The following is a 15,570-nucleotide window of genomic DNA, read 5'->3' on the forward strand; positions in this document are numbered from 1 at the left end:
CGATTGTTCTTTACCCCTTTCCAGATCTTGCTATCGCTGGTGAGACGCGAGATTGCAGTAAAGATGTCGCAAAATAGGTAAACCAAGTGAAACGTTTAGAAAGTTCCTTTTTGTAAAATAATGAAAATTGTAATAATTTGGAGTGGGATGAATGAATGTAAAATTTATGTTTAAAGTTCAGTTAAATGGATTAGATGTTAGTAGTTTAATTCTGATACTTTTTTTTTTTTTCTTTTTGAGAGATAGGTAGCATGCTACCTGCTTCGTTTATTTCATTTTGAAATAAATTTAGCTGGAAATGTGAATCAACCAGGATTCGAACTTGGGGCCTCAGATACCAACCATCAAGCCCTTAACCACTTGCTCTAGGAACAGTCGGTTAATTCTGATACTTTACATATACATTTCATGCAAGTTTGTATAGATTGGATGTTTATCTCCACTTCATTCGGATAGGGAGAGACCTTGCCCATTCGGTGAGTTTGTGCGCATGCCCGAGCAGCCCAATTAGAGGTCTCGGAGATTCGGATAGGGGGAGACCTTGCCCATTCGGTGAGTTTGTGCGCATGCCCGAGCGGCCCAATTAGAGGTCTCGGAGCGTGACAACTGTCCCAGCGTCACTCACGGCTAATCGTCGCCCTCACCGCTTGTCCCTGCTCCCAACTATAAGGCGTCGATCTTATGCGGATTTGATATTTATATAAATAATTATTATATAAAATATAAATTGTATTCACGTAGTTATATAAAACTAGTCAGTGATTATACATTTATAAAATATAAAAAGAAAATCTAATTATTTTATAATATTTTATTCTTCCGTTGTGAAGTGCAGATTTTTACGCTAGTAACTATTAAAAGACCAACTTTTAATTTATTTAAAATGATAAAAATAAAAGGATTTTTTTTTTCTTTGTCTTCAATTTTCGCCAAGCTTATTTGCTCACTATACACATTTCGTTGTATGATCGCATGTGGAAGCATATTCATTTTATACATCTTTATACTATAAAAATATAAATTATATGTTGTTACATTTTATTATTAATATGATTTTAATAACCTTTTGATAACTTATACTCTTGCATTCATGGAGGAATGCAAGTTACTTCATAACTCTACTTTGATTGAAACCTAACCTATGCTTTCGTAAACTCCTATAGCACTATGTAACCTATGGGTTTAATACTATCGTAACCTATACTTTTGAAGCCTATATATAGAGGACTTCTCTATTCACTTCAACATAACATAAAAAAAGAAAACTACAATATCTATATTCTACTTGAGAGAGAGAAGGTCAAAGAAAGGTGTTTCTTTTGGTGGAGCTTTGGGCTCATCTACTTGTGCAGAGTTGGTGAAGCCACACGACGAGGGTCGAGCCGTTGTATCCTGGAGGGGACAAGTCAGTGCTCTGCTGCATCGGTTCAAAGGCTTTGCCAACCGCAGAGGGCTTGAATCTCCTTAAAGAGAGCGAGATATCCGTGCCTCGGCTTGATCGACTCGTTGATATTTTTTAAATTATTTTGTAGCTAACCTCTATTTTTTGAATATTTACACCAACAATTTTAAGGAGATTCAAGAATGGAGGCTACACGTGAAAAGTTCAACGATACTGCCGGAGATCTCAACAAGCCCTTCCGCTTCAATGGAAGCCACTTCAAGAGGTGGAAAGGAAAAGTGTTATTCTACCTCAATTTACTTAAAGTTGCATATGTTCTCACGGAGAAGAACCCAAAGAAAATGAATACCGACGATATGAATGAAGACGAACTTCTCGAACACTACGAGAAAACTGAAAAATACGAGAAGGATGAGTATAACTGTCGGTATTATCTTCTTAACTGCCTTTCGGATCAATTCTATGATTATTATGAAAATACTTACTCCTCTGCAAAGAAGATTTGGAAGGCATTGCAGCTAAAGTATGATACAGAGCAAGCTGGTGCAAAGAAATATGCTGCTAGCAGCTTTTTTCGCTACCAGATGGTCGAAGGAAAATCGGTGGTGGAGCAAGTTCAAGATTTTCAAATGATCGCTCATGAAGTTCAATCTGAAGGAGTCAAGTTTGGAGATAACTTGATCGTACTAGGGATCATCGAGAAGCTACCACCATCATCGAAAGAATTCCAAAAGACCCTTCGACACAAGTAAAAGGAGATGTCTCTCGAGACATTAATTGCACGCATTCGTGTGGAAGAGGAGGCAAGAGGCCAAGATGCACTTGAAGCAAAAGAGAATGATGCTAGCGCCACTAAGGTAAACTTAGTATCTTCTAATACTTTACCTAATAACAATCATTCTAGAAATACATACTTGAAGCCTAAGAAGAAAATTAGAAAGAACAGTAATAGACCTCAATTTAAGAAAAATGACCAAGAACCTCCTTCTTATGTGAAAAATATAATTTGCTATGTCTGTGGCAAAAGTAGGCATATTGCTCAAATTTACAAATACCGGAAACATAAAGCTTTACCTCAAGCTAATGTTACCGAGGAGCCACTTGTGGCGATGATAACAGACATATGCTTAGTGGAGAATGCTAAAGGATGGTGGGCAGACTCTGGTGCCAATAGGCATGTCTGTCATGATGAGACTTGGTTTAAAACATATACTCCCTATGAACAAGCAAGAAGTATTATGCTTGGTGATTCGCATACTTCTGAAGTTTTAGGGAGTGGTGAGGTCGAGTTAAAATTTACTTCTGGAAGGGTGCTTATCTTGAAAGATGTGTTGTATACACCCTCGATTAGGAAGAACTTGATGTCAAGTTTTCTTCTTAATAAAGCTGGCTTCAAACAGACCATTGAGTCTGATCAGTATGTGATTTCAAAGAAGGGAAAGTTTGTAGGTAAAGGTTATGCATGCGACGGAATGTTTAAACTAAGCATTGAGAATAAAGTATCATCTACTTCTGCTTATATGCTTTCTTCTATGAATTTTTGGCATGCTCGTTTGTGTCATATCAACAGCAGATATGTTAGCTTGATGAGTAGTTTAGGATTAATTTCCAGACTGAATAGTGATTTTGACAAATGAAAAATATGTAGTAAGTCAAAAATCACTAAACGACCTCATAAGAGAATTGAAAGAAGTACCGAATTACTTGAGTTAATTCACAGTGATATTTGTGAATTTGAAGGTAATCTAACTCGTGGAGGAAATAGATATTTTATCACTTTTATTGATGATTTTTTTAAATATACTTATGTTTATTTATTAAAAAATAAAAGCGGTGCTTTTGAAAAATTTAAAGATTTCCTCCGTTAAGTAGAAAACCAATTCGGTAAAAAGATAAAAAAGAATTAGAAGTGATCGAGGTCGTGAGTATGAATCTACGGGATTCAACTCTTTTGTGCAGTCTTTAGGAATTATCCATGAGACTACTGCTCCATATTCACCTGTCTCAAATGGAGTAGCTAAGAGAAAAAATAGAACACTTATTGAGCTAACAAATGCTATGATGGTTGACACCGGTGTACCCTTAAATCTTTCGGGTGAAGCCATTTTAACTACATGTTATATCTTAAATCACGTGCCACATAAGAAGTCTAAGGTGACACCCTTTAAATTGTGGAAAGAGTATAAGCCAAATTTGGAATACCTTAAAGTGTAGGGTTGTCTAGCATATGTGAGGCTACCAGACCCTAAAAGACCCAAATTGGGTGTTAGAGCTGTCACTTGTGTATTTCTTGGATATGCTTTGAATAGTACAGCCTATAGATTTTTAGATATTAAACATAATGTGATTTTTGAATCAAGAGATGCTATTTTTCATGAAGAAAAGTTTCCTTATAAATCGAAAAATAGTAGAGGTCAAAATTTTAAAAGTATTTCAAATAAACCGAGTTCTTCAAACTCTTTTGTGCAAAATCAAGAAGAAAATATTTTTGAACCTAGAAGAAGCAAACGGAATAGAATAGAAAAAGATTTTGGCCCTGATTATGTTGTTATGAATATTGAAGAAAATCCATTTTCTTTACAAGATGCTTTATCTTCAAATGATCAAACGTTTTGGAAGAGGCTGTATCGATGGATGGAATCCCTAATTTCTGATAAAACATGGAAAATTGTGGATTTACCACAGGGCTTAACAACCAATTGGTTTGTAATTGGGTCCTCAGAAGAAAGTTGAAACCGGTGGAAGGTAGAAAGTTATAAGCTAGACTTGTTGCAAAAGGTTATAAAATAAAAAGAAGATCTAGACTTCTTGATACCTTTTTCTCCGGTGACAAGAGTGACATCCATCAGAGTTCTGATTGCTATTGCTCAATTCATGACTTATAAATTCACGATAGATGGATTAGACTGCCTTTTCTGGAATGGTGACCTAGATGAGATTTATATGGACAAACCTGAGGGGTTCATTGAGTCTGGACAAGAAATAAAGTGTGCAAGCTAAATAAATCCCTTTATGTACTTAAGGCAGGCAAACTAAGCAGTTGGCATGAAAAAATTTTGATTCTTGCATGATTGAGAATGGCTTTAAATTAAACGAGTGTGATAAGTGCATTCATTACAAAACTTTTGAAAAGTTGCATGTGATTGTTACCTTTATGTGGATGATTTGCTAATTTTGCTCTAACTTAAATGTTATAAATGGGACAAAAATTATGCTAAATCATTATTTGAAATGAAAGATCTAGTGAAGCTAACATATTTTGGTATGAAATTACCAGAACACCAGATGGGATCTTTTCTTGATCAGTCGCATTAATGTTGAAGAAAATTTTAAGAAAGTATAATTTCTAATTGCAAGCATTGACCTACACCTTTTGATTCGGTGTTCACATTATTTTCTATTAAATGAAAATGAAATTTGAATCAAAAGAATATGCTAGTATGATTGGAGCTTGCAGTTTGCGACTTGATTGGCACGAGACTGATATGGCGTACGTCGTAGGGATACTTAGTAATTTACAAGCAAGCGCCGGTACAGAGCATTGGCATGCCATGGAACGTATGGATGAGATATCTCGTTGGTAACCAAAACTTATGGCTGTTTAGGAAGTATTCCGCTGTGATTGAGGTTACAGTGATGGCTGACAAACCCCTATCAGGTTATTCTCTCTCTACCACTGGTTTAATTTTTACTTTAGCAGGTGGTACTATATTTGGAAATCTAAAAAGCATAACTATCATTGCTAACTTCAACTATGAGGCCGAGCTATTGCCTTAGCTTCAGCTAGTGAGGAAGCTAGTTGGTTGAGAGACTTATTGTCTGAGATTTCATTTGTGGAAAAACCAGTTCCATCAGTGTTAACACTGTGATAGCACTGCTGTCATTGGTAGAGTAGAAACGTTATATAACGGTAAATCCAGATCCGTGAGAAGAAAACTACAGTTACTGTGAGATCATATATGAACAATGTATTAGTTGTAGATTATAGTTAAATCTACTGATAATCTGGCAGATCCATTAACTGCAAGCTTTGGGAAGCAGAAAGGATCTGGAACAAGCACGAGGGGATAGGGTTGAAGCCCATAACATCAAGAACACATATGAGGATACCCAACCGATGATCAGGAGATCCTGAAATGGGTTCAATAGAGAAAAAGCGAATCATATGGTGGTCGTAAAGAATGCACAATATATAGATCTATATGATCGCATCTTTACTTATCCCTATGGTGTGGGTGCATTCATCCTGTAATGAAAAGAGGGTGAGTCTTTTTGCTCTTAATGAAAACTGTGACTTTATGAGTAGTTATCAGAATTACAGACAGATTAGGATCATAAGTGGGGCCTGCTTCCTATAAGAACGTAGGCTTATTCTCAATATGCTCATGAAAACCAGAGATCAGCACAAGGCAAGTAAACGTGGCTAGCTGATTAAAGCTCATGTCAACACCTGAGATTGTTAATTTGAGCAGTAACTTTCTATTTCCCCTAAGCCAGCCAAAGTTCAAGTCTGAGACACTCTGGCTCTGGAGTAGGAGATTACTGTTTCACTAAGTGAAGTTCAATGCAGAGCACACCTTCATTATGTATAACGGTCCTCCTTTGGCCATCAAAACTCTCAATAATTTTAATAATAAAATGAGTGGGGGAATGTTGTTACATTTTATTATTAAATATGATTTTAATAACCTTTTGATACTTATACTTCTGCATCTCATGGAGGAATGCAAGTTATTCATAACTCTGATTTGAGAAACTAACTATGCTTTCGTAAACTCCTATAGCTACATATAACCTATGGTTTAATACTATCGTAACCTATACTTTGACACTATATATAGAGGGCTTCTCTATTGCACTTTCAACATAACATAAAAAAAGAAAACTACAATCTCTAATCTACTTGAGAGAGAGAAGGTCAAAGAAGGTGTTTCTTTGGTGGAGCTTTGGTGCACTCATTACTTGTGCAAGTTGGTGAAGCTCACACGACGAGGCTCGACCGTTGTATCGCTGGAGGGGACAAAATCGAGTCCTGCTGCATCGGTTCAAAAGGCTTTGCCAACTACAGAGGGCTTGAATCTTTTTAAAGAAGAGCCGAGATATCCGGGCCTCGCTTGATCGACTCGTTGATATTTTTAAATTATTTTGCTAGGCTAACCTCTATTTTTGAATATTTACACCAACATTATATTTTAATGATGTACATTTTATTATATTCTATTAATATTCCTAAGTGAACTCTAAACTCTTTACTCAAATTGCCATTCAATAATGTTCTCTTCATTTTTTTTTTTTTATTTCATGTGACGTTTTGTTTATATGAAACTAATTTAATCAACCAATTTTATTTTATTTTTAATAATTTCATTGATAATATTTCTTAGTTGCGGTCCACTCCCACTTAGGATATTGACAAAGTTTTTCTCTCTCTCTCCTCCATCAATTTTTATAATTGGTCTCTATTTATTCTTTCCCGGGAGGTGGGCAAGTTTTTTTTTCTCTTTATAGTCAAACACTCTAGAATGATTAAAATTTCCAAACATTTAAGTCGTTTTGATAATAAGACTTAATCAACGATCTGTACTTTAAATGAAAGCTTAAATAGCGAGAATCATATTTTAGTAATTTTTAAAAATTATTGTCCCAGTGAATAAATTAAATGGCCATAAAATAAGCATTCAAAATCGAATGATTTTTATAAAAACCTAGATTAATTTATTGTGGAGATTTTATTTACACACCACTATCACACACACATTCATATACGTTTATTATGTAGGTGCAATTACGGTACCGTCACAAATAATTGATGGAGATTTTAATTAGTTATATTCATGATGTTAGGCACAATTTCGATATTTGCAAAATATTTATCTAAAAATTTTTCAAATCATGATGTTATAATATTAAAAAAGAGACGTGTGTAAATAAAAGATTATTATCAATAATCTTTAAGATTGTAAATAGTAAATCGAAATAGTGTAAGAAAGTCTAATCTATACTTATTTAAAGTCAATATATCGCAAACACAAAAAATATAATTATGAATCAAGTTCACAAACTGGATATCATTCTTTTCTACATTAGGGATAATATCACTATTATTCATCAATGCTGATTTAAAATAAGACTGCAATATATTAATAAATGGAATTTTTTTAGGAATTATATTATTGGGTAATTATTATTTGGTAAACAATTGATACGTGCCTCGTTCTTATTTCCTCAACTTTAGCAATTTGTGGATTATAATGCTAGTATCCTTATTGCTAAGCTCTTGACAAGCAAATCGTTGAATAATAAAAATTTTAAATTTTAAACAAATAGCTAACACTATAAAAAAATAACATTTAATTTAATATTTAACAATACTTAAAAGCATACAATATATCTAGCGTTATATTGAAGCGTCGATCAAAGTGTCGACAAATGAAAAGTCTCACGTTATTACCGACGCTTATGCTATGCATCGAAAAATATTCCTATACTTATAAGTCCAATTTTTTAAAATCTAAACATTTTAATTAAGTGTTTTTTAGAGATTAGGTATATTATTTAATAAAGTGTTGAAAAATTAAAAAATAATAGAAAGTATATTATTAATAAATTGGTTTGATACAATAGAAATTCATATGACGCCGTTTTTTTGAAGCGTTAGTATTTATTAATTTGTAGGAATGCTTGGGGACGCTTCCTCCAAGTATCGCCTAAAAAGCGTCTTATAATTGAGTATTTTCCTTATAGTGTATATTAATACTGTATTCTTATAAGTTTATTTGTATAGTTAGTTAATTTGCAATTATTCGCGGAATTTTTGAAGAAACGAGCAGTCGTCGCTATATTTTTTTAAAAAATTCGAAAAAAACACCGTTTTTTTTCGTCAAAATAACATTAGCGAATTATTCCGTGATTCGTGAATGATTTGCTTAAAAAAAACGGCCCACGAGTCGCCACCTCTCGTCACCGAACTCGTCCTTGTCGTCGTCGTCGTCGTCGTCCTCCGCCGCCTGGCCGGCGCCGGACAGAGAGGCCACGCGACGGAATCCGTCTCGCCCGAGCGTCCGTCTGCAGCCACTGCGAAAAACAAAATTATGATGGAAATGGCACGGGTTGCCGCGAGCGGGAGCAGAAGGTGCGCGCGGTCGGCCTCATGACCGGATAAGAGGGAGTCCACGGTGGACCTCCCTCTCATTATTACTAGTGAAATACCCGCGCGATGCTACGTGATATAAAAATATTTTATAAATAAATTTTATTTTTTAATATTCTTATATTGTTTTATAAGTCTAATTATTACTTAAATAAAAGCTTAGATAAAAATAATTTTAATAGTAAATCTATTTAAACAAAATCATTAAAAATTGGTATATGCTAAAAGAAATTTATACAACAATTATTTTATAAAAATTTATATGAAAGGATTTGAGATAAATTTATCAAATAATTTTTAAAATTAATAAGTAGAAGAAAAATAAAATTGTAGAGAGAACTTGTTTAATAAACTTAATTAATATATATATACATATTACACTATATTTCTAAATTTTAGTCCTGAAATTTAAATTTTGTATTTTTTATATAACGATATTTACGTGATTTAAATGCATCTATTAGGTTTGATTTTATTATGCAATTTATTACGGCATATTATTAATAAAATTAATTAAATATAATATATTTTAATTAATTATGAATAAATTAAGTAATTAATTTCATAGAGTTAGAGATTTAAAATTTTAAAATTTGAACTTTAAAATTGGAAATAAATATTATGAGTTAAAATTAAAATTTAGAATTAAAAATATAAATATAAAATTTGAATTTATAACTTTAAAATTGAATGTAGTTAAAATTTAAAAATTCGTATATATATATTTTTATTATATTATATAGAGGGAAAGAGCGAGTAAGGAGGGTTTGGGGGACACGTGTCACCCTTTGTTCCCACAAAACCCTCCTTAAATATAGTAAATTAATTAATTAATTTTATAGAGTTTAGAGATTAAAATTTTAAAATTTAAAATTGAAGTTTATAATTTAGAAATAAATATTATGAGTTAAAATTGAAATTCAGAATTTAAAATATAAAATATAAAATTTGATATTTATAACTTAAAATTTGAAAGTATAAAAATATTAAAATTTTCGTATATATACTCAATTCAAAAAATTATAGTTGAGGGGCTATCTATATATTTTATCTACATAAAATAATGATAGCTATTTGGTGCCACCAAGCTGTATAAGTAAATTTACAACACTTTATTTTAAATATTTGATATAAAAATCTAACTCTGATAATTTTTATATAGGCGACATTTTATATAGTATAAATCGCATTTATAAAATTATATTTGAATTTAATATATTAATCATTAAAAATTAAGGTTAGTGTATGTAATATATTATAGACCGGGGTGTAGGCAAAATTTTAATAAATGAGAAGTTGTTGGAAGAAATTATTTCATGCCACCGGGTGTATATTTATATGTTAAACACTATATTTGATAAGTCATATTGTTGGAACTTAACGCCTATAATATTTTGTACAAAAATTATTATATAGTGTAAATATATCCATTAAATTATATTTTAATTTTAAATTAAAAAAATAGAGTTTGTGTATGTTATATTTGTGTAGACCGGGTGCAATCAAATTTTTAAAAGAAGAGGAGAGCTGAGAGGACACGTGTCACTCCTATCCACTTTGAGTTGATCTAACTCTCCTTTAATGTAGAAAAAAAAGTATAGATTATTATAATATTTTATTTATAAATTTGTAATTATTAATATTTTTAAATATATAACTCTTATATATTATTAATATATGTTTATTATAATTTTAAATATATTTAATCTATATATAAAAAATATAATAATAATATATATAGTATTTAATTATTATATATTTATTATATAGTCGAATTTTTTATCCCAAATTTTTAATTGATGAGCGTATAATATCCGTATAAATCACGTATCCGAATAATTGTCGAATTCGTTTTTTAGCTGTATTTTTCAACGAATTTAAAAATTAAAAGACAAATTTTATCAGTACCTAATTTTTGCTGAATCCAAATTATCTAGCTATGATTTTGTACCGCTTTTTTCCGCATGTCGTTCCAAATTGTTACCAATTATTCCATATTGTTACCTTTTTCCACATGTCGTTCCAAATTATTACCAATTATTCCATATTGTTAGTTTGGCGAACCAACGACTTCATAATTAAATCAAGATAAAAATAATTTTTGAAAGTAATTTTTAAGAATATTTGTAAACATTTTATAAATATGTGTTGAAAAGGGAAACAATAACATACGACCTATTCATAATTATAATTTCTCTTCTGAATAATTATTGTCATGTCATTTTATAAACTCTGCCTTTTCCACATAAACTAGTATTTCTGTAACATCTATGATGGAAAAAAAAATTTATTTTTCTCATTTTTATCTAGAAAGAGTAAGGCTAAATAAAAGTGGCGACATACGATCCAAATTTTATCATAATAAATCAAAAATATGCAACTAATGAAAAAGAAGGAAATAGAATAAATCCATTCACTGCTGTGTTAAACTTCCCTATCAATGGAAAGCAAAAAATAAGATCCACATATTGAAGGGTTAGGATTTAGGGTTCAGTGCATAATGATGGTACTTAGGACTTTTAGAGTTCAGTAACTAAACACTTAAAATATAATAATGACATTGCAATATGAATTGAATTTCTATGCTTTTAAAAGTACAGAGTCATTGGTGGTTGTATGTTTTCGATTCTTGGATTAAGGGATATGCGGTTATAATGATGTGGGCTCCGTAGGGTTGAGTGGATGGTTGGTTGAATAGTATAATCTAATAGATGAAAATGATCAAAAACGTAGATCTAACGGTAAAAAATTTACAAGCACCTAGCGCTTGGTGCTTTTACAAACACACATAGCCGGAGTCTTGCAATATCATTAGCTAGTAACATTTTAGGGTACCTTCTAAATTACTTATAGCAACACTTTTAATTTAGACTAAATACATAAAACTCCTCTGTCAAAACCCGATTTTTCACTTTCTATTTTTGTCATTTAAAACCTACACTTTACCCACTTATAAAATGAAAATTATTTACTTCATCCTTTACCGTTAGTAATCCGTTCCGTTTATAAAATATTATTATATATTTTTTTATGCCAAAAATGCCCTCAGTCTTCTATCCTGTGAATATGGTGAGGGGCAAAATGGTGAGGGGCAAAAAGATCATTTTGTCATCACAATTCACACCGTTCCCCTTGTGAACATTTTTAATTTTACAAGGGAGTAAAGTGTAGGTTTTTAAATGACAGGGAGGGAAGGTGAAAACTTAGTTTTTGACATGAGAATTTTCTGTAATTTAGCCTTTAATTTAAGGAAAATCTTTTTATCAGCAATTTTAGAGTCTCATATCAGTTTCATATAAAAATATAAAATAGAATAAATAAAGGAGGTTACTAAAAAGTCTCAATATTTTTTAATAAAAGTTGAGGGATCATTTCCAAATAGGTAAATTGATTAAGTGATTATAGAGAAAAAAGTTGAGGGCCCGGTCATGGGCAAAATTAACCTCTTTGAATCGGATTTTAGTTGAGGATGTATAAATTGATGGGGAAAAAAAAAATCTTTAAAAAGTGTTAAATATCACATGGTATCAGAGCAGGAGGTCCTGAGTTCGAGTCACGTCAGGCTCTTAGCATATTAATTTCCTCCCATTTAATTCAAAGCCCACATCATGGGCCGATTAAAAAGTCTCGAGCCCAGACGTGAGGGGGAATGTTAAATATAAAAATGTTTAAACACCGTTTTCTAACAGCTTAAGCTTTTAGAGTACAACGATTGTTTCACAAAAAGCTCAATATTTTATATTCACGATTGCTTGCTTGCCTAAATTTTTTTTGTTTCTACTAAAAAATGGGTTTTAAAAAAAAACTGAAATAAAAGAAAACATCAACTCGAATATCTACAATAAAATTATATTTCGGAGCAAACCTTTTAAATCAGATTTTTTATTGATGACATATAAATTGATGATGGATAATTTTCAAAGAAAAAAAAATTAAAAGCAAACGGAAAAAAAAACTCTTAAAAGAGCTAAACATCTATTACTATATATAAAAGTAGAACACTTAATGAACTCAATGTGAGAAGCTGACACGTGGCTTTCTATACTTGCCACGTGTCAAACTTATGGATATTTGGTTACGAATTATTTGAAATTATTAGTTTAATTAATTATTTAAAATTATTGGTTGCGAAATACGCAATAATCTGTTGCGAATTATTTGAAATGGTTAGTTGCGAAAAAAATGGTCAAACTCAAATTTCGTATTGGCAAATAATTAATTATTTAAAATTATTAGTTGCGAAATTGTCACGCCCCGGGGTCCCCTTTTTGTTTGAAACACAGCGGAAAAGCGTTTGAATTTTTTTTTTTTTGAAAACCTGACCCCAGAGTATGCCAGATCCGCCACAAATACAGGGAATCCACTGTTCACACGGACAGAGTCTCCCCTGTACTTGCACGGCGTCACACAAGTACAAAAGTACAAACAGTATACAACCACAATCAAATGAATATACAGATAGCTATACATTCATACATTCATCATTCACACCGTAGTTTTACATTCGATATTTAAACAGAAGTTCACGAAAAATCTTTTGAAAACTGTTTCGTACGCGAAAACTTTTATCTTTTATAGAAGCNTTTATAGATTTTTTAAAAAATTCTACTTAAACTTAAATTTAATAAAAAGAATTTATTATAATACTTAAATATAATTTATTATAAATTTTATTATAATATTTAAATATAAATAATATGTATTAATATAGTATAATTAATAATTTTATAATAAAAATAATGTATTATAATATATAATATATTATATTTATATACTTTAGTTTTAATTCAATTTATAATTTTAATTAAGTTTGAAATTAAGCATTGGAATAGTGCTATTCCACCGAAATGGTGGAATAACAAATTCCTTGCTATCCCGGGATAACCGGGAATAGCAAGGTTTGACCGGGATAAAATATCCCGGCCAATTTTCATTCCGTTTGGCAGAATAGCGGGGATAACTTTCGTTATCCCCGCTTATCCCCGCAACCAAACGGAGCCATAGTGAATTGTGGCTGAGAGAGCAAACGTTCGGAATCCGGCACTACCGACCTACCCAATTAATCAATCTTTTAATTTCTACGTTTTAATCTTTTAATTAAGATGTGACAGATAAGAGCCACAACAAGAGGATGTAGACCGATAGAAATTTAAAGTGAATATGTGAACAGATTTAAATTTAAAATACGTGTTTTTATATATAGTACAAATAAGATTTAAATCGATATTAGTAATCATGATGCAGGTACCACAAATATTTTCTGACTAAAGTAAATTATTTAACACCATTAAATAAGAAAATACTTTATATTCTTGTGTAAGTTATAAGATAAGTTTATTGCTAAAAATTATAAAATTTAATTTTCAACTACTTTAAATATTTTAGATTAACTTTAAAAATACCGACGTTGATAATTACTTGATAGGACACAAACCACGTACTATTATTAACAGAATGGTAGGTGAATTAGTTGACCTCGTATGGAATTTATGTATCCCTCCCTAATATTCAAACTACGTGGTTCATTATTTAATTTTGACTACTACTAGTATTTTTAGTATACCACTATTATGAATCTTATAGCTCACTATATTTTGATTAATTTATACACGTAATATTAACAACATATAAATGGATTTGCTAATATTTCAACTATTTCTATTTAACTCATGAGACGGGCCTAAAATAATTATCGTTTTTGTAATTGCTATTATGATTACCCTCAAAGGTTATGTATTGATAATTCGACAGTGTAAACTAATTGGTTCACATATGTAATCAACACCAACACAACAACAACAAATTTGAATTTTATAAGAGGTGTATAAAACTTTATATTAATGCTTATATATACAGCGCTTTTGCGAGGTTCTTTATAGATTGTTTGGAATTAAGAACTATCTAATTAATTCTATAGGCTAAAAAGTAATGGGGCAAAAATATTGAGAGGTACATCTCCATATTTTGATGGTACTGGAGATATGTATTCTTTTTTAACTGCTTGATTATGATTTACATAACAAAATTATTTTTTATCAAATACAAATAAGATATTCTTTCTATCTATTGCACTTTTTCATTATATGTGACATTTATATCATTTTTTTTTTCATAGTAACCGCATCATTTTATGCTAAAAAAATAAAAATGCTGGCATATCCATACTACTTTTGTATTTACTTTTTAAAAATACCTCTTCTCAAATATACTTTTCTGGAAATTAAAAATTTTTCTAATAAATGCTCAAAATAAGGATAATATAAGATTAAAAAAAATTAAAGATACATTAAAAATGAAGGTTTAATAAATATAATATATTTCTTTAATTAAGACAGGAGCTCGTCAGGAAAGCTTTTTTTATTTATACCCTATATTTTAGGGATCATTATAAACAAAAAACTATTAAATATAAAAATGTTTAAACACCGTTCTCTAATAGCTTAAACTTTTAGAATACAACGATTATTTCACATGATATTAGAGTAGGAGGTAATGAGTTCGAGTCACGTCAGGCTTCTAACATATTAATTTCCTCCTATTTAATTCAAGTCCATATTATGGACCGACTAAAAAATCTCGAATCCAGACATGAGGGAGAGTGTTAAATACAAAAATATAAAAATGTTTAAATACTGTTAGCTATCAAGGAAAAGCAATTCTGGCTTCAAAAGGGACTCATCTTTTGATGAAGAAGTGGAAATGTTACCTTGTCAATCTCTGGCAATATTATTTTCATTTTTGGTCTCAACCACACAGGATTCATATAAACCAATTATCAAACTATCGACCTGTTTACCAAGCAGAGTCTCACGAAATCTTCCCTCTTTACCTTCAATTACATCCGAAAATGACTTGTAAACTTTATAATGACCATCCCTCATTGGTTGCCCGCGGATCCCATTATCAAGAAGTGTATCCACGGCTTCTTATACTAATTTCTCCTGACACATTACTAATTTCCCTGGCGTAGATCTACTTGAAGCTATTAGAGTAGTTTCACTATNATGACCATCCCTCA

Source organism: Ananas comosus, linkage group 16 (assembly GCF_001540865.1).
Source record: "Ananas comosus cultivar F153 linkage group 16, ASM154086v1, whole genome shotgun sequence".
Lineage (NCBI taxonomy): Eukaryota > Viridiplantae > Streptophyta > Magnoliopsida > Poales > Bromeliaceae > Ananas > Ananas comosus.